General features: G+C 39.9%; 1 protein-coding gene and 1 pseudogene across 2 annotated transcripts in view; one reads left to right on the forward strand and one right to left on the reverse strand.

Annotated features, from left to right (window-relative positions):
* Positions 1 to 22,288, forward strand: part of ctnna2 (catenin (cadherin-associated protein), alpha 2) — a 1,317,235-nt gene that overhangs the window by 473,886 nt on the left and 821,061 nt on the right. The window lies entirely within an intron of this gene.
* On the reverse strand, positions 18,021 to 19,620 carry LOC134345050 (nuclear pore glycoprotein p62-like; annotated as a pseudogene).

A 22,288-nucleotide genomic window follows, 5' to 3' on the forward strand; every position in this document is an offset into this window, starting at 1 on the left:
CTGTTCCTGAATCATTGAGTGTGTGCCTTCAGGACTCTGTACCTCCTACCTGATGGTAACAGTGAGAAAAGGGCACACCCTGGGTGCTTGGGATCCTTAATACTGGACGCTGCCTTTCTGAGACACTGTTCCCTGAAGATGTCCTGGGACTTAGTAAGCTAGTACCTGAGATGGAGCCGACTAAATTTACGATCCTGCAGCTTCCTTTGGTCCTGTGCAGTAGCTCTCACCACACCCCCCAAGCAGATTTCAGTATTTTCTTTTGTTTGTCTCTCACTTTATAAATTCTGGTGAATACAGACATGTTCTGTTTGAACTTGATTGGACTACCCTTATTCCAGGAATCAATTTTAAATTTTTGGTGCATTGCCTCCAAGGCAAATATATCCTTACACCAAAGGAAAATGTCAAATATTTATCAAATATAAATTGAAAATTACAGAAATTGATTTAGAAGCACAATGGGTATGCAATATCATAATTCAGAATTGAATATAAAATGTCAGTTGTAATATGTCTAAGATCAGGATGTCTTTTTGTCTGGAAAACAAAATAAACTACACATGCAAAAAAGCATGACTAGTTTAAGGCCATTAAGATTCCACTCTACACTAAGTAAATGCTTCTTACTATTAGATTCAGAATCCAAGTGCCCCCTTATGCCTGCTGCTCTATATTATATAGTAGTTAGAAACCATCTGTTGCATTCAACAACAGTATGTAACTGCTTTTAGTATTGATGCCAGGAAAGCTGAAGAGTGAAGTGATGAAAGAGTGTTACACTATACTGGATGAATTGAAAATGAATTTGTATTTGGAATACAAAGTTCCCAGATAACTTGCAATATCATAAAACCTATGGCCAATGATTTTATTTTATATTGAATTGGGAACTTGACAGCCAAAGGTATAAAATCTTTCCTATTGCTTGCCTCATGTTAAGTTTGGGTAACTTATGACCTATGAGTACTTAAATTTTATTAATAAATTCAGAATGTAGGATTTTTTTGTCTTTCACATTACAAAGTCGGAAGCAATAAGCATCGGGAGCTCATGCTGATTCCTAAGTGCTCTTTGTTCCTGCCAACCTTGATTTTTCATTTCACAACTGCATTAGTCTACTGAAAGCTTCATCTTGAATGAGTAGAAAGAAGTTTACCCATCTGTCCAGCTCATTTATTATCATGTAACTGAGTTCTTCAAAGTCTACAATTGTTAGGAAAGAATCAGAGGTAGCATTTGTTTCCTTTACCTGATTCAAGTTTTGTTTCCTTTATTGGATACAGCAAAGATACATGGGCATAATGCTAATACTGGACTTGAAAAAGTGCCCAAGAGTTAGCATTAATAGGCCTTGAATCTAAATTAACTCAAACCACAATGGCAACTCAGCATCCTTTATTAGTTAAATTAGATAAACATTTACTGCTAGAAAGAAGTCCAGTTTTCAGTTCTGAATTGAAATTCTTCTCATGATATTAAATAAAAATATTCTGCAAACACTCTAGAAAAGTAGAGGGTTATGCTTAGAAAAATAGAAGACTATATGGTAGGAAAATTGTAGGCAGCTTCCAGAGCCTTTTAGATCACCATGTAAAAAAAATTGTGCAGGGTTGGGCCTGTCTCACAAACTTCTTTTTTTTTCAATATTTTTATTGATTTCTTACATAAAAGAATACTGAGTACTGTAGGATATATAATATACATTGATTACAATATATTGGAATCACAAATATAGTCTCATTACCCCACATCCATATAAATTAAATTTAAATATAATATCGAAAAGAGATCATTTTATTATACAAAAAAAATCTAATCCCACTACCAGAAAAAAGCAGCTGTTTGGTTAAAAAAAGAAAAGGAAAAAACCTTATCATATAATAAAACATGTTGTTAGCCAACATCTGTGCTTAATAGCAAACCAAAGATTTTGAAAATAATTCAAAAAAGATCCCCACAATGTTAAAAAAAATCTTGTCTAGGTTCAGAAATTGAACAGCGAATATGCTCTAAATTTAAGCATGACATAACATCACTTAACCAATGAGTATGAGTAGGCAGAGTGGCATCCTTCCATTTAAGCAACAATGCCCTCCTGGCTATAGGAGGCATAAAGGCCAAAATTTGCAAATCATGTGTCTCCAAAATAATATCATTTCCTCCAACAATTCTAAATAAGACAGTCAAAGGATTACTTTAAAAAGCACTGAAGAAGTTTGGAATACTTCCTTCCAATATTTTTCAGGACTCGGACAAGTCCAAAACATATGAATTAGTGAAGCTTCTCCATTGTTACATCAATCACAATAGGGAGATATATCCGAATAAAAACGAGACAGCTTATCTTTAGTCATGTGGGCCCTATGAACCACTTTAAATTGTAGAAGAGAATGACAGGCGCATAACGATGAGGTATTAACCAATTTAAAAATATCATTCCAAGTATCCTCAGAAATTGGAATCTGTAAATCTTGTTCCCAGAGATTTTTAATTTTGTCTAAAGGACTATTTCTCATTCCCAACAACATACCATAAGTATTAGATATAGATCCATTATGGAAGGGTTTCAAATTAAAAATTGTATCAAGTAAATTCTTATCTGGCTTTTAGGAAATGTATGTACTTGAGAATGCAAAAAGTCTCTAAATTTGTAAATATCGAAAAAGTGGGTTTTGGGTAGGTCATACTTAGCTGACAGTTGTTCAAATGAAGAGAGACTATCTCCAACAAACAAATCCTGGAAACATTTAATACCCAATCTATTCCACTCTTTAAAGACTACATCAGTCATAGAAGGTTTAAAAAAAAGTTAGAAAAAATGGGACTTGAAAGTGAAAAACTCAATAAACCAAAATATTTTCTAAATTGTACCCAAATCCTCAAAGTGCGTTTAACTACAAAATTATCATTTAAATTACTTAAAGATAAAGGAATTAAGGATCCGAGAAGAGAAATGATAAAAAAAATTATTAACAGAATTAGCTAAAGAAACCCAGACCAGGCAGTCCTCTCGATTAATATAATATAACCAGGACGTAAGATTCCGTATATTGACTGCCCAGTAATAAAACCTAAAATTGGGTAAGGCTAAACCTCCATTCTTTTTAGCTTTTTGAAGATGAACTTTACTTAATTGAGAGATTTTATTTTTCTATATGTAAGAAGATATAGTGGAATCCAGAGAGTCAAAAAAAGATTTAGGAATAAAAACAGGTATGACCTGAAATAAATATAAAAATTTAGGCAAAATATTCATTTTAATAGAATTAATTCAGCCAATCAACGATAAAGAGAGGGGTGACCAATTTGATAGTGCCTTCTTAACATAATTCAGAAGTGTAAAAGAAATTCTTTAAAAGGGAATTTATAATTCCAAGAAATTGTTGTGCCCAAATAAGTAAATTGATTTCTTACAATTTTAAAAGGAAGGTCAGTATTAACCAGTGCCAAAGTATTCAAGGGAAGAAGTTCACTCTTATGAAAGTTAAATTTATATCCTGAAAACTGACTAAGGCAGGAGAGTAAAGAAAGTATGGAAGGTAAAGAAGACTCCACATTAGAAATGTAGAGCAAAAGGTCATCAGCATAAATCGACACTTTGTGAGTAATACCCCTCCTTAAAATACCAGTGATATCATTAGATCCCTGGAAAGAAATAGCTAAAGGTTCTAAGACCAAATCAAAAAGCAAAGGACTCAAAGGACAATCTTGTCTAGTTCCACGTTGAAGTTTAAATGGTTTAGAATTTTGAGAGTTAGTAAGAACCTGAGCAGAGGGAGATAAATAAAGTAATTTAATCCATTGAATAAAATCGGGCCCAAAGTTAAATTTTTCTAAAGTTTTAAATAAATAATTCCATTCAACCTGATCAAAGGCTTTCTCAGCATCTAAGGATATCACACATTCCGATACCTCTTTAGAAGGAGAATAAATAACATTCAATAAATGACAAATATTAAAGTGGAAGTATCGATTAAGTTTGTTGAGGAAGTGATGACGATAATTGATGCAGATAGGGCAGGGTATGTTACCTATGTGGACTTCAGTAAAGCGTTTGAGTCTTCATTCATGGTCTCAACCCAAAACAGATATGAGAGAGAAATTACAGTTTGAGTTTATCCAGACACATATTCAGTGTTATAATTTGGAATCTCAAATGTAAGGAGACAGTACACAGTTAATGGCAAGATCTTACCCATATTGATGTACAGAGAGTTCTTGCGGTCCAAGTCCTTAGCTCCTTGAAAACCACTGCACAAGTTAATAGAGTCGTAAAGATGGCTTATGGGATGCTTGCCTTTATTAGTGGAGGTATTGAGTTAAAGAGTTCAGAGTTCAGAGATTATATGTCGCATCTTTATAAAACTTAGGCTAGGTTGTACCAGAGTATTGTAATCAATTTTAGTTGTCTGATATAGGAAGTGTGTCGAGGCTATGGAGAGGGTTCAGAAGAAGTTTACCAGGATGCTGCCTAGATTAAAGGGCATAAGCTATGAGGAGAGTTTGGACAAACTTGGGTTGTTTTCTCTGAAGTGGCAGAGGCTAATGGATAGTTGTTAAATAGATTATGAGTGTCATAGATAGACAGCTGTTATCTTTTTCTCCCAGGATTGAAATGTCTAACACCTGAGGCATGCATTCAAGGTGAGAGGAGCTAAGTTCAAAGTACACTTTTGAGGTAATCTTCAATAGGAAGTACCTCATGAAAACAGCATCCATCACTAAGAACCCTCATCATCCAGGGCATGCTGTCTTTTCTTTACTACTATCTGGGAGGAGGTACAGGAACCTGAAGACCAACAATCAGTGATATAGTATTTATTTGTTTTGTAATTTATAGTATCTTTAATGACTTTGCACTGTGCTGTTGCTGCAAAACAAGAAACTTCACACCATACAAGTCAGCAATAATAACTCTGATTCTGATATCTTAAGATATGCGGAACAAGATATCCAGAAAGTAGTGTTTGCCTGCTTTGCACTACCAAACTGGTAATGGAGGCAAATATAATAGAGGTCTTATAGAGATGTTTAAGAGACTCTTAGATACATCAAGTCAAGTAAAATTTATTGTCATTCAAATTTATACATATATACTGCCGAACGAGAAAAGGTTTCTTTGGACCAGGGTATAAAGCATAGTAGTGCACATAACACAAAATAACTTTAGGAAATAAGATTTAAATCCACAAGTGAATTACACAGAGATGAACAAAACAAAGTGCATAAATCAAATATTGTAGGGTCCAGTACAAATTATACGGTGACACTTTGACTGAGATGCAGCAGGGAGTTCAGAAGCCTAATGGCCTGAGGGAAGAAGATGTTTCCCATCCTGGCTGTTCTTGTTCTTATGCATTGGAGTCTCCTGTTTGATGGTAGAAGGTCAAAGAGGATGCTGGATGGATACGTGGAATCTTTAATAATACTAAAAGGCCTGCGTATGCCGTGGTCTTCATAAATGTTTCCGATGGATCGTAGGGAGACCCCTATGATTCACTCTGTCATTCTGACAGTCCTTTATAGGAACTTCCAGTCTGATGCTTTGCTGCTCCCATACCAGATGGAGATGCAGCTTGTCAGATGCTCTCAATGGTGCTCCTATAAAAATAAGTTAAGATGGGGAGAGTGGGATCCTTGCTTCTCTCAATCTCCTCAGAAATTGGAGGCGCTGCTATACTTTTTTATTCAGGGAGATGATACTGAGAGGCTATGTGAGGTCGTCCATGATGTGAACTCCCACGAACTTGGTGCACTTAATTCTCTCTACAGAGGAACCATATATGCGCAGAAGGGATGGTTCATCTGCACCTTCCAAAAGTCCACAATCATTTCCTTAGTCTGCACCACGTTCAGGCCTAGGTTGTTGTTCTCACACCATTCTACCAGCTGCTCCACTTCCTCTCTGTACTCCGACTCATCATCGTTGTTGATGAAGCCAACCACTGTTGTGTCATCTGCAATCTTGATGAAACTGTTTGAGTTGAATCCTGCGATACAGTCATGCGTCAGCAGTGTGAACAGTAGTGGACTGACACAGCCCTGGGGATTGGCAGTACTCAACGTAATGGGATTAGAGACGTTGCTCCCCACATGGACTGACTGGCCTTTCTGTTAAGAAGTCCAGGATCCAATTACAGAGGGAAGCGTAAAGCGTTGAGACTAAGTGAGGATAGTTTCTCCACTAGTTTCTGGGGTATGATGGTGTTAAGCATCTAACGGAACAGCAACCTGGCATATGAGACCCTATTTTCCAGGTAGATAGGATAGAGTGGAGGACAGAGGTTATGGCATCGTCAGTGGATCAATTAAAGCAAAAGGGTCCAATGTCACTCTCCATGGAGCAGCCACGCAAAGTATTTCATAATGGTTGCTGTTAATGCCATAGGTTGATAGTCATTCAGGCAGGTTACCATATCCTTCTTTAGAACTGGAATGATGGTTGCCACCTTGAAAACCGAGGGGCAATGGTTCCAAAGAGATGGTGAATCTATCTTTCGGCACCTCAGGTAGCTGGGCTGCCCAGTCTTTTAGAACCCAACCTGAAATGTTATCAGTCCCCACAGCTTTGTGTGAGTTGACCCTGGCCAGGGACTTCCTCACCTCAGCTTCAGCCACACAGAATGTTTGCTCCCCTGGGCGGAGTGGTGCCTTCCTTGCCAGCACATTGTTCTATGCATCCAGATTTTGGAGTATATAATGAGATAGCTTGGGATTGCCATCATTTCTGACTCTGAATTTATGCAGTACTGGTAAGTAGTAAAAAAAGATTACTTACCATGAATATATTGAAAATTTAATGTGTGCAGGGTAACAAAAGCAGCTCAGCAAAATCAGGAAAATACCCGAATTAGCTGTTGAATAATAAAAACAACGGCAGGCTTTCAGTATCCACCTATAGTGTCATGTTTTGATTAAAAGGTTACAGTAGACCATATTTGTATTTTTTCTTTATTTAGGTTTTATGTAAGGTATAAAAACAATCAACATTATAAACTTGTTCTAGTGTTCTAGTGTTAGATTTTCATCACTGACTATCTTCGCAAACTTATCAATAAATTTTTGGGTTGAATTCCTTCCTTCTCTTCAAAAGTTCATAACTTATGTCAGGGTAGAAAAGAACTCTGTTCCCTTCTATCATCAATGGCCCATTTCTTTTTTTGGCACCTTGGGCAGCCGCCTGCAGAATCCTTTCTTTATCTTGATATCTTAAACATTTTATTAAAATTGATCGCAGCTTTTGATCATGTTGTGGTTTTGGTCTTAAAGCTCTATGTGCCCTTTCAATTTCAATTGACCAATTTCCCTCTTCCATTTGTAAAATTTTATTCTTTCAATACACAATTGAGATCTTCATTTTTCACTTTTTGCAGTGCTTTTTAATTTTTCTCCTCCCTTTCACCCAAATGCTTATGAATAAGGGCATCCTTCTTCATGGAGTCTGATATGCTGTCGGTAGTTTGGAAGCTGGATTTCCTAGTACTCAGTCTACTTTCTGACTCCCAGAAATCTAAAACTAGCTTTCAGGTGTATATGCGACATGTGATTGAGAATACTCTGGTTGTCTGGAAGAGTGCAGCTTCAACACATTTCATCCACCATTTTCTGTCCCAGGTAGAGATTGTACTGTGTGCTGTTGACAAGATGTGTTCAAGCGTTTAGACTTGGCTGCTCTGAAAGACGAGGGCAGCAGATATATGGACATAACTTCATTTTCCCAATCCCCTCCAAATCAATTATCAGCTTTGGAAACATATTCATTTTCACTCACTTAAAAACCTGAACTCCCTAACCAATAACACCATCACTTGAACTGCTGTTAAAGAAGACAGCTAATTAGCACTATGTGGTTGATTGAGAACAACTTCAGTTTCCAGATTGAAATCAATGGGAAGGTCAGATTGCCAGACAAATAGGAAATGGAGAAATATGAGAGAGTGAATGTGAAGCTCAATAATATATAAAGGGAAATACAATAAATGATGGGATGCTGAGGTATATAGAAAAAAAGAGACTGTGGACTGTACATTCAAAAGTCCATGAAAGTAACAGGATGCTAGATAACCATTACAGATTCTGTAGATGCTGGAAATCCTGAATAACAGGCACAAAATGCTGGAAGAACTCAGCAGGCCAGGCAGCCTCTAGAGAATCGAATAAAGGATTGGCATTTCAATAGGTTCAATCAGTACATTTAATGTCAGAGAAATGTATACAATATACATCCTGAAATTCTTTTTCTGTGCAAACATCCACAAAAACAGAGGAGTTCCCCAAAGAATATAACCGTATAACAATTACAGCACGGAAACAGGCCATCTCGGCCCTTCTAGTCCATGCTGAACACTTACTCTCACCTAGTCCCAGCGACCTGCACTCAGCCCATAACCCTCCATTCCTTTCCTGTCCATATACCTATCCAATTTTTCTTTAAATGACAATATCGAACATGCTTCTACCACTTCTACTGGAAGCTTGTTCCACACAGCCACCACTCTCTGAGTGAAGAAGTTCCCCCTCGTGTTACCCTTAAACTTTTGCCCCCTAACTCTCCACTCATGTCCTCTTGTTTGAAACTTCCGACTCTCGATGGAAAGAGCCTATCCATGTCAACTCTATTACCCTCATAATTTTAAATATCTCTATCAAGTCCCCCCTTAACCTTCTACACTCCAAAGAATAAAGACCTAACTTGTTCAACCTTTCTCTGTAGCTCAGGTGCTGAAACCCAGGTAACATTCTAGTAAATCTTCCCTGTACTCTCTTTATTTTGTTGACATCTTTCCTATATTTCAGTGACCAGAACTGTACACAATACTCCAAATTTGGCCTTACCAATGCCTTGTAGAATTTCTACATTACATCCCAACTCCTATACACAATGCTCTGATTTATAAAGGCCAGCATACCAAAAGCTTTCTTCACCACCTTATCCACGTGAGATTCCACCTTCAGGGAACTATGCACCATTATTGCTAGATCCCTCTGTTCTACTGTATTCTTCAATGCCCTACCATTTACCAGGTATGTCCTATTTTGATTAGTCTTACCAAAATGTAGCACCTCACATCTATCAGCATTAAACTCCATCTGCCATCTTTCAGCCTACTCTTCTAGTTGGCCTAAATCTTTCTGCAAGCTTTGAAAACCTGCTTCATTATCCACAATGCCACCTATCTTAGTATCACCTACATACTTACTAATCCAATTTACCACCCCATCATCCAGATTATTAATGTATATGACAAACAACATTGGACCCAGTACAGATCCCTGAGGCACACCACTAGTCACAGGCCTCCAATCTGACAAATAGTTATCCACCACCATTCTCTGGCATCTCCCATCCAGCCACTGTTGAATCCATTTTACTACTTCAATATTAATACCTAACAATTGAACCTTCCTAACTAACCTTCTCTGTGGAACCTTGTCAAAGGCCTTACTGAAGTCCATATAGACAACATCCACTGCTTTACCCTTGTCAACTTTCCTAGTAACTTTCAAAAAGTTCAATAAGATTTGTTAAACATGACCTTCCACACACAAATCCATGTTGACTGTTCCTAATTAGACCCTCTCTATCCAGATAATTATATATACCATCTCTAAGAATACTTTCCATTAATTTACCCACCACTGACGTCAAACTTACCGGCCGATAATTGCTAGGTTTACTCTTAGAACCCTTTTTAAACAATGGAACAACATGAGCAATACGCCAATCCTCTGGCACCATCCCTGTTTCTAATGACATTTGAAATATCTCTGTCAGAGTCCCTGCTATCTCTACACGAACTTCCCTCAAGGTCCTAGGGAATATCCTGTCAGGACCCAGAGATTTATCCACTTTTATATTCCTTAAAAGCACCAGTACTTCCTCTTCTTTAATCATCATAGTTTCCATAACTTCCCTGCTAGTTTCCCTTACCTTACACAATTCAATATCCTTCTCCTTAGTGAATACGGAAGAAAAGAAATTGTTAAAAATCTCCCCCATTTCTTTTGGCTTCACACATAGCTGTCCACTCTGATTCTCTTAAGGGACCAATTTTATCCCTCACTATCCTTTTGCTATTAATATAACTGCAGAAACCCTTTGTATTTATTTTCACCTTACTTGCCAAAGCAACCGCATATCTTCTTTTAGCTTTTCTAATTTCTTTCTTAAGATTCTTTTTACATTCTTTATATTCCTCGAGCACCTCATTTACTTCATGCTGCCTATATTCATTGTAGACATCTCTCTTCTTCCGAACCTAGTTTCCGATATCCCTTGAAAACCATGGCTCTCTCGAACTTTTAACCCTTCTTTCAACCTAACAGGAACATAAAGATTCTGTACCCTCAAAATTTCACCTTTGAATGACCTCCATTTCTCTATTACACCCTTCCCATAAAACAAATTGTCCCAATCCACTCCTTCTAAATCCTTTCACATCTCCTCAATGTTAACCTTTCTCCAATCAAAAATCTCAACCCTGGTCCAGACCTATCCTTCTCCATAATTGTATTGAAACTAATGGCATTGTGATCACTGGACCCAAAGTGCTCCCCAACACATACCTCCGTCACGTGACCTATCTCATTCCCTAACGGGAGATACAACCCTGTCCTTCTCTAGTTGGTACCTCTATGTATTGCTGCAAAAAAAAAACTCTCCTGCACACATTTTACAAACTCCAAATCATCCAGCCCTTTTACAGTATAGGCTTCCCAGTCTATGTGTGGAAAATTAAAATCTCCCACAATCACAACCTTGTGCTTACTCCAAATACCTGCTCTCCTTACAAATTTGCTCCTCCAATTCTCGCTTCCCATTAGGTGGTCTATAATATACCCCTATCAGTGTTACTACACCTTTCCTATTCCTCAATTTCACCCAAATAACCTCCCTAGATGAGCCCTCTAATCTGTCCTAACAGAGCACCGCTGTAATATTTTCTCTGAGAAGCAACCCAACACCTCTCCCTCTTGTCCCTCCGATTCGATCACACCTGAAGCAACGAAATCCAAGAGTATTTAGTTGCCAATCACACCCTTTCCTGCAACCATGTTTCACTAATAGCTGCAACATTATACTTTCAGGTGTCAATCTGTGTGCAGTTTTGGGTCCCCTATCTTAGAAAGGATGTACTGATGTTGGAGAGAGTTCAGAGAAGATTTACGAGGATGATTCCTGGAATACAGGACCTTACATATGAGGAGCGTTTGTCGGCTCTTGGATTTGTTCATTAGAGTATAGAAGAATGAGAGGGGATCTCATAGAAACATTTCGAATGTTGAAAGGGTTGGACAGAGTAGATGAGGAAAGGTTGTTTCCCTTGATGAGTGAGTCCAGGACAAGAGGCCATAGTCTTAGAATTAGAGGGTACCCAGTTAAAACAGAGATGAGGAGAAATTTTTTTAGCCAGAGGGTCGTGGATTTGTGGAATTCGTTGCTACATACAGCTGTGGAGGCCCGATCATTGAGTGTGTTTAAGGAGGAGATTGACAGATATCAAGATAGTCAGGGTATCAAGGGATATGGGGAAAAAGCCAGAAATTGGGACTAGGTAGGTGAATAGTTTAGCTCATGGGGGAGCTGTGGAGCAGACTCGATGGGCCGAGTGGCCTACTTCTGCTTCTTTGTCTTGTGATCTTGTGATCCTGTGATCCATTCTGTGAGCTCATCTACCTTTCTTACAATGCTCCTAGCATTTAAGAAATTTTCTATCTCTTACTCTCTGTTTATCACTAACAATGCAAACAACTTTACTGTCTTCTTTTTCTTCCTTCTCCCCTACATCTGTTCCTACACTCTGGTTCCCCTGCCCCCTAGTATCTAGTTTAAATCCATTGGAGCCCCTCTAGCAAACCTACCTGGAAGAATATTTGTCCCCCTCCAGTTCAGATGTCTCGCCGGAACAGATCCCACCTTCCCTGGAAAATTGCCCAATTGTCTATAAATCTGAAGCCCTCCCTGCTGCACTGTTTCTTCAGCCACGTGTTGATCTGTGCTATCTTACTATTTCTAAACCCACCTGCACGTGACACTGGTAGCAATCCTGAGATTGCTATCCTGGAGGTCCTGTCCTTTAACTTGGCGTCTAACTCCCTAAGCTCACCTTTCAGGACCTCCTCACTCTTCCTACTCATGTCATTGGTCCCTACATGGACCACGACATTCTTCTGCTCACCCTCCCTCTTGAGGATACTGAGAACTCGATCCAAGATATCGTGGACTTTGGCACCAGGGAGGCAACAGACCATCCGGGATTCTCGATCTCTTCCACAGAACCTCTTATCTGTCCCTTTAACTATCGTATCCTCTATCACTACTTCTCTCCTCTTTTCCCTCCTTCCCTTCCAAGCTGAGGGTCCAGTCTCAGTGCCAGAGTCGCAACCACTGTAACTTGTCCCTCGTAGGTCGTCCCCATCAACAGCATCCAAAGTGATATACTTATTATTGGTGGGAATGGCCACGGGGTGCTCTGCTCATTCTGTCTGTTCCCCTTCCCTCTCCTGACAGTCACCCAGCTACCTGTCTCCTGACTCTTAAGGGTGACTGTCTCCCTGTAACTCCTGTTTATTTCTGCCTCTGCCTCACGAATGATCTGAAGTTCATCCAGCTCCAGCTCCAGTTCCCTAACTCAGTTTGTCAGGAGCTGCAGCTGGATGCACCTTTTACAGGTGTAGTCATCAGGGACAATTGTGCCTGCCCTGACTTCCCACATACTGCAAACAGAGCACTCAACTGCCCTAACTGCTGCCTCCATTACCTACTCCTAAGGTAATTAAATTAATTAAACAACTTACCCGGCCTTACCTCACTTGGAGTGAATCTCGTCCTCAGCCTCTGCTCGCCGAAGCCTCTTGAGCCAAAACCTTCCTACTCTTGTCTCCCTCTACTACGTTGCCTGCTGTGTCAATCTGTTCACTTTTTAACTCTCCCACTGCCTCACGGTCCGACTTTCACATGCTTGTGCAGTCATGCCCCATTCCACTGCCGTAGAAATGACCGACCCTTCCAATCTGCTTGGTTTTTAACTCTCCCGCTGCCTCACGGTCTGACTTTCACACATTTGCGCAGTTGTGCCCCATTCAACTGCCGAAGAAATGACCAATGCTTCTCAATCTGCTTGCTTTTTAACTCTTCCACTGCCTCACGGTCCGACTTTTACACTCCCAATGAACTGTCCGAATGAATGAGAGTTAAACGTTAGAACCCCAAAGCTCCCTCCCCCCAGCTCTCCCCCTCACACACACAAATAGCAGCAAGGCAGCGAACCCCCGCCCCCACAACAGCAAAAAAGCATCGGCGCCCTTCACTGAGCACTTGTGTGCAGCAAAGCATCAGTAAAGACACAGACTTTCAGTACTCCAAAAACTATTCGTTAACCCGGTAATTTGACATACCACAGGATCTCTCTCTCTCCCTAATAAGGGAAAAAGAGGTGTCTCCGTTTCACAGCAAGAGGGGAGACATAACAAACTACTCACTGATTTATGATGTTAAAAGTCTGTTGCTTTGCTTTATCCGAGCTCTGCGTCCAGAGAGTCAGCCCCAAGGCTCAGGGCTCTGGACATATACCCATGGCGGCTAACCTGCTCCTCCCAATGTTCCATGTTTTCCCATGATGCTTCAGTCAGGGGCACCGGCCTTGAATCAGCCCATCTCCAAAGCCATGAAAATCTGGCACCCGAAAGGCACATGCTAGTCTTCCAGGCTGCATCCTTGGGCTGTCAAAAAGCAGCCGGTCATGAGACCCTGAGAGCAGGTCCCACTCCCGCAAAGTACCAAAGTCAGAGTGTAACGCCAGGTCAGGGACTTTAAAAGAACCTTGAAAAGGTAAAAAAGAGATATCAAAGATAGAAATAGTGCTGTTTCCGAAGATGCAAGCAAAGGAGTCACTGATTAGCACCATCTTGACTTTACTCCGCCCTCCGAGACAAGGCCTTCATCAGGCTATGGCTGCTAAGATGGCATTTAGTAGAAGCCATGGTAGATAAGGCTGCTAAGAAGGCATTTCAGATACTTTACCAGGGTAAGCATAGAATATTAGAACCAGGAGGTTATTTCAAGGATTGTGTATACAATTTCATTTACTACATTACTAGAACAATGCAATTGCACTGGAGTGAATTACAAGATTTTCAAGTTATTAGAAGTGGAGATATTTATCCATGAGAAAAGATTGTGAGGACAAGGTTTGTTTTCCTTAGAACAACAATTAACTACATAAAGTTATGGACGGCCTAGATAGAGTGGAAAGAAAGGTATTTCATCCAATGACAAACTTCACCAGCTGGGACCATTGATTTAAAGCAACTGTTGGAAGGATTAGGGGAGTCTTGTTTTCAATTGAATGGTAATAATGGTTTGGAACTCACAGTTTCAAAGTGTGATAGAAACAGAAACTCTCAGGGTATTTGTAGAATATGCAAAAGTGCATTTGAAGTGTTGTAACCTACAAGCAAAACAATAAAACAAAAGCCAGAAAATGAGATTATGCTGGATAGTTCTTTTATGGGCTGCATGAAGATTAACCTCCACTGTGCTTTAAATTTTCATGATTTGATTATTAGGCGATAATACACCGGCCACTAAATGTCGGCCTTGCTATCAATGCCAACATTCTGTGAATACTTTTTTAAAGTGGGCAGCATGTTGTTGGATTGTTTGTCTGTTACTAAGTGGATGAGGTAGATTGATTTTACAAGGTCAAAACCATCCTTTTTGGCCTTCATCCAGAACATTGCTCTAGCACTAATTATTTCCCCTCCTTGGAGGCCCCCTAATGTACCATGTGATGGTACATAACTTCAGTCTCATATTCATTTCTGCATTGAATTTCAATCTCAACATCCATATTGACCGAGACTTCAAGATATCAACTAGTTAAGTCTTCCTGGTTCCCTATCCAGCTGAATCTCATATTCACACTCTTATCATCTGTGGATTATATTTTTGAGACATTGTTTCTTTATTTTTCAAGTAACAATCAGTATTTATTACTTAGATGTAAAGGGAATAAAATAGTGTACCTTTGGATTTTGGAGACTTGGTAAATAAATACATTCAAGACAGAGAAATATATAGGTATTTGGATATTAAGTAATTCAGGTAAGACAATAACCCCAAAAGGCAATGGAGCAGAATTAGGCCATTCAGCCCCTCAAGTCTTCTCCACCATTTGATCATAGCTGATCCATTTCCCTCTCAACCTTATTCTCTTGCCTTCTCCCCTTACCTTTCATACCCTGACTTATCAAGAATCTATCATTCTCCAGCTAACTATCCACAGGATCCAACAAATTCCACAGATTCACCACCCTCTGTCTAAAGAAATTTCTCCTCACCTCTTTTCTAAAAGGACGTACGTACCTCTATTCTGGCTTGCATCCTTTTGTCCTAGGCATGCCCACTATAGGAAACATGCTCTTCAAATTCACTCTATCTAAGCCTTTCTATATTCAATAGGTTTCAATGAGGTCACCCCCATTCTTCTAAGTTCCAGTGAGTAAAGGCCCGGAGTCATCAAACGTTCGTCACATGATAAGCCACTCAATCCCGGAATCATTTTTGTGAATGTCCTTTGAACCTTCTCCAATGTCAGTACATTTTTTCTTAAATACTCAAGTGGCTTCACCAGTGCCTTATAAAGCCTCAGCATTACATCCTTGTTTTTATATTCAAGTCCTCTCAAAATCAATGCTAACATTGCCTTTGCCTTTCTCACCACTGACTCAACCTGCATGTTAGCCTTCAGGGAAGTCTGCTCAAGGACTCCCAAGTCTCTTTGCACCTCAGAGTTTTAAATTTTAACTTATTTAGAAAATAATCTATGCCAGGGGTTTCTGGCCTGGAGTCCACTGTTCCCTCGGTTAATGGTAGTGAGCTGTGGCATAAAAATGGCTGGTATCCCCTGGTCTATGCTTTTATTCCTTTTACCAAAGTGCATGACCATACACTTCCCAACATTGTATTCATTCTGCCACTTTTTTTCCCATTCTCCTAATCTGTCTAAGTCCTTCTGCACCCTCTCTGCTTCCGCAACACTACCTACTCCTCCACCTATCATCATATCATCAGCAAACTTGGCCACAAAGCCGGTAATTCCATCATCCAAATAATTGACTTACAACGTAAAAAGAAGTGGTCCCAACGCCGACTCCTGCAGAACACCACTAACCATCAGCTGCCAATCAGAAAAGGCTCCCTTTATTCCCACTCTTTGGCTCTTGCCAATGCTCTATCCATGTTTGTGTCTTTCCTGTGATACTATGAGCTTTTACCTTGTTAAGCAATCTCATGTGTGGCACCTTGTCAAAGCCTTCTGAAAATCCAAGTATCCTTAACGATTGACTCCAAAATCTTCCCAACAACTGAGGTCAGTCTAACTGGATTATAATTTTCTGTCTTCTGCCTCTCTACCTTCTTGAATAGTAGAGTGACATTTGTAATTTTCCAGTCCTCTGGAACTATTCCAGAATCTAGTGATTTTTGAATGATCATTACTAATGCTTGCACAATCTCCTTAGCTACCTCTTTCAGAACCCTGGGATGTAGTCCATCTGGTCCAGATGACTTATCTACCTTCAGAATTTTCAACTTCCCAAGGGCTTTCTCCTTAGTAATGGCAACTACACTTACTTCTGCTCTCTGACACTCGAATTTCTGGCATATTGCTAGTGTTTTCCAGAATGAAGACTGATGCAAAATACTTATTAAATTTGTCTGCTATTTCTTTGTCCCCTCATATCTACCTCAACAGTCTCACTTTCCAGTGGTCTCAAAACCACCCTCGACTTTCTTTTTCACTCTTTATATATCTGACAAAAAACCTTCTTGTATTCTCTTTGAAATTATTGGCTAATATGCCTTCATATTTCATCTTTTTCTCCTTATTGTTTTATTTTGGGTTCCTTCTGTCAGTTTTTAAAAGTTTCCCAATCCTTTTAACTTCCCACTAGTTTTTGCAATATTATATGCTCTCTCTTTTGCTTTTATGTTGTCTTTGAATTCCCTTGCCAGCCTTGGTTGCCTCATCCTCCTTTGAGAATATTTCTTCATCTTTGGGATGTCTCTTTCCTCCTTGCGCCTTCTGATTTTTCCCAGAAGCTCCAGTCATTATTATGTCTCCCATTGTAATTTATATTCCACATCCAGGCTACTGTTCAGGTCTCGTATACGTATAACTGGCATCAGATTCTTTTTGCCCTTGAAGTTTCTTAACTCTACCCGGAAGGATTCTACATCTTCCGATCTTATGTCACCGAAGGATTTGATTTCATTTTTACCAAGAGAGCCACTCCATCTCTTCTGACTATCTGCCTATATTTTTGATATAAGATGTATCCTTAGATGTTAATCATCCAACTATGATCTTCTTTCAGTCATGACTCAGTGATGTCCACAAGGTCATACCTGCCAATCTCTAACTGTGATACCAGATCACCTACCTTATTCTATTTACAGTGGGCATACAAATATAACACTTTCAGTCCTGTTTTCATCACCCATTGTGATTTGCCCCCAACTAATCCCACTGACGGCAATTTTGCCCTATAATCTGCCTGTCCTTCCTCATAGTCTTACTACATCTGTGTGTAAGATGATGAGAGGCATTGGTCATGTGGATAGCCAGAGGCTTTTTCCCAGGGCTGAAATGGCTAGCACAAGAAGGCACAGTTTTAAGGTGCTTGGAAGTAGGTACAGAGGAGATATCAGGGGTAAGTTCTTTACGCAGAGAGTGGTGAGTGTGTAGAATGGGCTGCCAGTGACAGTGGTGGAGGCGGATATGATAGGGTCTTTTAAAAGACTCCTGGACAGGTATATGGAGCTCAGAAAAATAGGGGGCTATGGGTAACCCTAAGTAATTTCTCAGGTAAGGACATGTTTGGCACAGCTTTGTGGGGCAAAGGGCCTGTATTGTGCTGTAGGTTTTCTTTGTTTCTATCTACACACTGCATCATTTTTGAATGACAAAGCACTCGTGGAGTTGAGTCACCTACTCCTTTCTTTTTCTTGTGTATTAGCGTGATGCAGTCAAAATAAAGTCAAGTTCTTGGTCCAACCTCTCCTGATCCAGTTTCACTTTCTCTGCCTCTCAGTGTAAAGCAGTGGTCTTTTGTCCGTTTTCAATCATCATTCGATCCCAGGCATCGACTTGTGTGGCCTGGTGTAGGAATTGTTTTTCCTGTTCTTCCAGTTCCACGCTCCATTTATAGAAAATATAGAAAATAGGTGCAGGAGTGGGCCATTCGGCCCTTCAAGCCTGCACCGCCATTCAGTATGATCATGGCTGATCATCCAACTCAGAACCCTGTACCAGCCTTCCCTCCATACCCCCGATCCCTTTAGCCACAAGGGCCATATCTAACTCCCTCTTAGATATAGCCAATGAACTTGTTGATCAGACGTTGCAGCTGAGCACACAATATAACTGGAGAGGCACTGGCAGTTGCAATGGAGCAAAAAGTAGTGGTGGTAACTGTTGCTGTAGTACAGTACTCACACTTGTAGTTGTTCCAGATGGACCTGGTGTCATGGAGAAATGAAATGAAAATCCAGTGGTTGTTGTAGCAGCAGTAGAGGTGCTGGCAGCCAAGCTTGTAGCTGTAGTCAGAGGCAAGGCTGCACCTGTTGGCTTAAACCCAATTGGAGTAGAAGATGTCAGGGCAGCTGGAACAGAAGTAGCATTGCTGGCCATTGTAAATCCACTAATCATGGTAGAGGTGTAAGGTTCTGAGCTCACGGCTGAAGCAAACAGAGATGTCCCTGCTGCATGTGAACAAATTGAAGATCTTGTGTCCAAACCTACTGGCTTTGCACCAAAACAAAAACTCTGTGCTGTAGAAGCTGATGTGGCAGCACTTGATGCAGTTGTAGATACACTAAAAGAAAAACCTGTTGTAGGCGCTCCAATAGAGACTGGTGCTGCTGGCTTAGGGGCTGCTGTAGTACTTGTCGGAGTGCCAAACCTGAACCCACCAAGTGCTGGTGTTGTTTTGATTGCAAAGCCAAATCCCCCTGCTGTAGTTGTCTGGGATGAAGCAGCTGGAGCAGTGGTAAATCCAAACCAAGTGGAAGCTTTTGTCTGGGCTGTGGCTGTGGAGCAAGCAATGAGACCAAATACCACAGCAGCTGCCTGAGCTGAGATGCTGCCTAAACTGAGATGGAGGCAAGGTCTGGGAAGTTGGTCCGGAGGACAGCGAGAAGGCAGAGGTGGTGGCAGTGCAGGTAGAGGTTGCTGCAACTGCAGCCCTCGTGGATGGTGTACAACCGAAGAAACCAGAGGCTGGTTGCGTTGTTGCGATGAACATGGTAAGTTTGTTTTATTCTTTCCGAGTAAGAAGCCTGCACTTGTGCTGGTTACTGCTGGTTGTACTGGAAAGCTAATCAGAAGATGAAGTTGCCCCTGAATTTGGATTAGTGAATGAGAACATATTGGCATTTGGGGTTGAGGTAGTGGCAGCTGCAGTGGCTGTTTACTGCTGTCCTGTTAAAAAGCCAAAGCCTCCTTGAGAACCTCCAGCGTTGTTGCCGAAAGAAAATCCATCCGTGCTACCTGCAGTGGTCTTCTGTGATACAAATGTAAAGCTTCCAGATGGATTTGTGAAACTAAAGGTCATTTTGAAACCTCGGGCTTCCATTCGCCTCCTTCCATCCGGGTTCTACTGCCATGCCCCAGAGAAATTCTAGGCAGTTTCTAGAGTAGGTTATATGGTGGGCATGACATTGTGGGATGAGAGGCCTGTAATGTGCTGTAGATTTCTATGTTCTATGATCACTCTATAGACACATAGTGCCTGCTGATAATTCCTGTCAAGATATGGTCAAGATATGGTGTTCAAATTCATTAACCTGATCTTCAGCTTCCTCCATGGAATTTCTGCAATCTCTTCATACTTGCACAGCTACTTTGGACTTATACTTTTGTTCTCTATTTAAAGTAATAGTGTGCACATAGTTTTGGAATTCCTTTTTGAACCTTGTATCTTGGCAACATCTCTTACAAACTACCAAACTTATTGTTTAAAAGTACTCTCGGTCATTTTCCCTATTGTCTGGACCAATACATATTCGTGAAGCTCCTGAGAATCTGTGATGAGGTTAAAAGATCTATTTAAGTCTAAATTGTTGCCTGTTCCATCCTGTCTCCTTCAACATCATAGCTTTATCTCTTAGATGGTGGTGATGCTTAGGCAGTTCACAGCAGACACTGCAGATGAGACAAAGAATATAGCATAAAAAAGGAGATGAATTGTTTATGACATTTACCTTGTGTAGTGCTTAATAATATTCAGCTGTAATTGTGATTCTAAGTTATGAGATCTAAAAAGATAACTTTAAAATTGCAAAAAACAAATGGAATGGAAACAAGAACTGACGCTGCTTGAGATTAGAAATAAAAACAATTCCTTAATATATTAACTAGTTAATGGGAATTGGCATACTGTAAACCTAGCAAATATACAGTTTTTTTGTAAATCTGAAGAGAAAAATGGTCCAATAAGCAATTATTGCAAAAATAATCTCCCTTTATTACTTTTCAATTGTCCTGACAACTCCCTTATTTTTTTGACAAGCTCGGCACTCCATGATGCATATGTCAATTTGTTAGTTTCTATGATAAAATTGGCAATCTCATGTTGCATGGGCTGATGTGGAAGCATAACTGTTAGTAATACGAATTGCAGCAGAAGCATTTTGGGATTCAGAACAGAAAAAATGAAGACACTGGCAAGTTCAGAATGAGAGTTATGAGTTAGAAAAAGCACTCAGGCAGTGACACAAATGGACAATCTGCAGCAAAAATAAAGATCAATGTCAAATTTGGACAGCTTTGTGCATTGCACAAATATAATGTGTAATATACCAAGCGATATGTTTTGTGCACTGGCATTAAAGTACTTGAATCGAAAATATTTTATTTAACTATTATGTTGACTAAAATGCTGTTTAACTAACAAAGCTGCATCATTTACATCTATCTTTTTTTTTCTTGCTTCATCATCATTATCGGCAATTTTATACCAAGACTTGCCCAAGGCTCGGATAAGCTGGTTCTGTGACAATTTTCTGTTATCATTGGCTAATGCCAGGTATGCAAGAGGAGTCAACAATGTGGTTGTTTCCCAACTATGCCAATTTAATCAAAAGTTAAAGCCATTGAACCAAAAGCTACTTTGGAATTATTAAAATTTGAGGGATAAAGTTTGAAAAAATAATTATTTTTTGTCCATTCAATTGTCTTGATCCTCATTGCAGCTAATTACCGGTACATATTATTTGTAGATCAACGAAAGACATATTTCTTTCCAGCAAGAATCATATTTCATTGTTTGCAAATTGGCTTTGGAAAGGTCTTGCACCATGAAAGTCCATATTTGAGGAATGGATAGACTCAAAACTATTGCATGCTCTGCCTATCACATTAGTAATAAGGGTATGATGGAGTATTTCCCATTTCACTATTTTGGTTCTTAACCTGCTAACTTCCAACAAGGGTAGGTAGATAGGCTGTCAGTATTGGCTATTTTATGATAGCCATGATGATTCCACAACTGTCATTCAAAACTGGAACTTTTTTTTGGCTAAGGTCAAGTGTTCCTATACAAGACACACATGTACAGAATAGAACTTGGAGGTCCTGGTGATGGCTGAGTGCATTTTCCATTTTCAGCATTTCCAATTGCTGATTTTCTTTTTCATCTTCTAACCGTGCTGGGTCTGCTTATTGAATAGATTTGGATGATGAAATTGCTGTCTTTGTGGCCAAGTTTGTGGACAATATGAAGATCGGTGGAGGAGCAGGTAGTGATGAGGAAGCAGGAAGTCTGTAGAAGGACTTAGATTGGGAGAATGGGCAAAGAAGTGGCAGATGAAATATAGTGTAGGGAAATATAAGGTCATGCACTTTGGTAGAAGGAATAAAAGCAAAGAATATTTTGTAAATGGGGAGAAAATTCAGAAGTCAGAGCCGCAAAGTGACCTGGGAGTCCTTGTGCAGGATTCCCTAAAGGTTAATTTGCAGATTGAGTTGGTGGTAATAAAAGCAGATGCATTGTTAGCATTCATTTCAAGAGGACTAGAATATAAAAGCAAGGATGTACTACTGAGGCTTTATAAGACATTGGTGAGACTATACTTGGAGTATTGTGAGCAGTTTTGGGCCTCTTTTCCAGGAAAGGATGTGCTGGCATTGGAGAAGGTCCAGAGGAGGTGCATGGGAATGATCCCAGGAATGAATGAACTAATGTATGAGAGCTTTGATGGCTCTAAGCCTGTACTCGCTTG

This window comes from Mobula hypostoma, chromosome 4 (assembly GCF_963921235.1).
Source record: "Mobula hypostoma chromosome 4, sMobHyp1.1, whole genome shotgun sequence".
Lineage (NCBI taxonomy): Eukaryota > Metazoa > Chordata > Chondrichthyes > Myliobatiformes > Myliobatidae > Mobula > Mobula hypostoma.